This window comes from Fukomys damarensis, unplaced genomic scaffold (assembly GCF_012274545.1).
Source record: "Fukomys damarensis isolate Sample0158 unplaced genomic scaffold, DMR_v1.0_HiC HiC_scaffold_12, whole genome shotgun sequence".
NCBI lineage: Eukaryota > Metazoa > Chordata > Mammalia > Rodentia > Bathyergidae > Fukomys > Fukomys damarensis.
In genome coordinates, this window is record NW_022900924.1 from 46,057,565 (window position 1) to 46,060,377 (window position 2,813).

Genomic DNA, 2,813 nt, shown 5'->3' on the forward strand with positions numbered 1-2,813 from the left:
CATTGGGATCTTGTACCTTTACACGACAGGTCTTGGTTCTCATTTTTTCCCCATTTCCCTGTTCTCCCTTTACCCCCTCCTCCCTTCCTTATTTACAAAGACTTTCTTTCCATTTTTTCCTTTTCCCATATTTTTTGTTTTCACTTATTTCTTTTCCCCTACCCTTCCCACTTCCCCTACATCCTCAGCCTTTTTCTTCCCATTTCGCATTGTCAGTTATACAATTAGGATCTTATTACACTTTTAGTTTTTCACACTAAAAGAGAGACTATTCAGTATTTACACACGTGTGTCTCATTTATTTCACTTAAGAGTATGACCTCAATATGTATCTGTTTTTCTATGAATGACTCTAATTTCTCCTTCTTTATGGCTGAGTAGGACTCCATTTTATAGAAAAAAACACATCTTTTTTATTCAGTCCCCAACTGATGGGCTGTTTCTATGGTATAGCTATTACAAACTGTGCCTCTGTAAACAGGGGTGTGCGTATATCACTGTGGTATGATTCTTTTAATTCTTTTGGAAAGATACTCAGCAGAGGGGTGGCTGGGTCAAATGGAACCTCTAATCCCAGCCCTTTGAGGTATCTCCATACTGATTTCCATAGTGGTTGCATTAGTCTGCACTCCCACCAACATTGGAGAAGGGTTCCTTTCTCCCCACAGCCCCACCAACATTTGCTATTGGTTGATTTCTTGTTAGCAGCCATTCTTTCTGGGGTGAGGTGGAATTTCAGTGTCATTTTCATCTGCATCTCTCGGATGACAAGTCATGTTGAACATTTTTTCATATATTTACCTGCTGCTTTACTTCTTTGTATGAGAAATGCCTGTTCATTTCAGATGCCCATTTTTGAACTGGGTCTTTATATTTGAGGGGCCTGATTTTTTTGAGTTCTTTATGTATTCTAGATAATAGTCCCTTGTCTGAGGAGCAGCTGGCAAAAAAAAAAATGAAACACTTCATAAATTTGTGTGTCATCCTTGCACAGGGGCCATGCTAATCTTTGTATCTTTCCAATTTTAGTATATGTGCTGCTGAAGAGAGCACTCTCCTTTTCTTTTGTTAGGGCTGCTGTATCCAGCCCCATAGGCCAGCCCCATGAACTGTTTTCACCTTAGTTACCTCTCAAAGTGCTCTTCTCCCACTACCTTCATAGGGGCAGGACTGAGGTGTAGGGAGGGAGGGAGAACATAAAAATTCAACCTAAAGTACACCCAACCTAGTGATGCTGTTAAAAATGTCTGCACAGGATTTTAGCCTTTGTGCTCATCCTCCTCGCTCCCACCCCCAACATGCACCAGATGCCTCTGTGGAAACAGTGTGGAGAACTTGGGCTTCCTCTCCACAGTTCCGTTTTTTCCCTTTATCATGAATCTTCCCGTCATGACTGCATTGGCTGCTCCACAGTGGTTCTCAACATCTGTGCTGTGTATTTCATTCGGCACTCACAGTTGCTTTCCCCAGGAGATTCGGCGATACAAGTTACTCCTTTTAATTTAGCGGCAGTGGTAGAGTCTTTGTTTTCTAAATTGCTTGAGTGAGGAAGAACCCATGAATGCAAGGGAGGCATTCTTTTTAGCAATAAGATCATCTAATTAGAAAGCTCCTTTTGTGCGGTTTAGGTGCTCATAATGAGATGGTATTGTTTGTCTCTCATTTACTCTCTTTATTTACTTCTAATAATCAAATTAATTTCATTTGGGAACTATTTCATCAGCAAAATTATACTTGCCCAAACTGTACATTTGCTCTTCAAAGCTATTTTACTGGATGTCGTGTAGATGGGGAAAAGAGGTTGAAAAATGAGTTGCAATTAAAACTTGGCAAAAAGAAATCTTTGATACACTCACTCCATGTAGCTATTACAAGCAAGAAAAAAATGGAAATAAGTCAACTGTAAGGAGCAAGTCCAAAGGTCTCAGAAGCAAGAGAGTTTTGTACTTTTTATTTCCCTGTTTCTACAAATAGGGCTCTATTCTAAAATAGATAAGATAAATAAGTAAATAGGTAGATAGATACAGATGTGAATTGAAGCATAGAAAAGAAATTTTTAAATTTTCTATGCATATCCCCCTAAGACAAATTTATAAAATGTATAAAACTTTCAAGGTATTATCTTTATTAACCAATTAACAAGATAATTAATTAGATGTCAAAACACCCTAACATACATATTGTCAAAGTTTCAGCATAAATATTCAACCAAAATATGCAATCTATAAGGAATGGGCCATGATATTTTCTTACTGCTACATATCGGTTTCATGCACTGTTATGCTATTTCCTATAAGACTTCAATAAATTACTGTCTCCTACACAGAATTAAGATAATTTCCTGTTGAAGATAAGTAGCAAAACTACTTAGCAATTGACTAGTGTTGTACATAGTATTATCTTGTTCTCATTTATTAATTGTAGAAATGGAGATAATGATTAACTCTACAGAGGAGACTAAAGAACAATACTTTAAAAACAATTATATGGGCTGGACATGGTAGTGTACAACTGTAGTCCCAGTACTTGGGAGGCTGAGGCAGGAGAATCACAGTGAGTGTGATGTCAGTTTGAGATGCATAGTGAGCTCAGGGCTAGCCTGAAGTAGACAGTGAGACCTTATGTTGATAAACAAAAATCATCAACAAACATATGTACTTTGATAATCTTCTTCTACTTGGATACACTTTCTAGGCCAAAACCAAATGAAATCCTCATATCAAAGCAACTAACCAAGTAAATAAATGAAATGACGTATCTTAAGTAATAAATTGACCAGGAAAGACTAGAAAAATGTTATTTATCAGATGCAA

The 2,813-nt window shown here is 37.4% G+C and overlaps 1 non-coding gene across 1 annotated transcript; it reads right to left on the reverse strand.

Annotated features, from left to right (window-relative positions):
• Positions 1-949: 949 nt before the first annotated feature.
• LOC117285817 lies at positions 950-1,053 on the reverse strand. Its single transcript, XR_004516915.1, has one exon. It is a non-coding gene; the product is annotated as a U6 spliceosomal RNA (small nuclear RNA).
• Between the last annotated feature and the right edge of the window lie 1,760 nt (positions 1,054-2,813).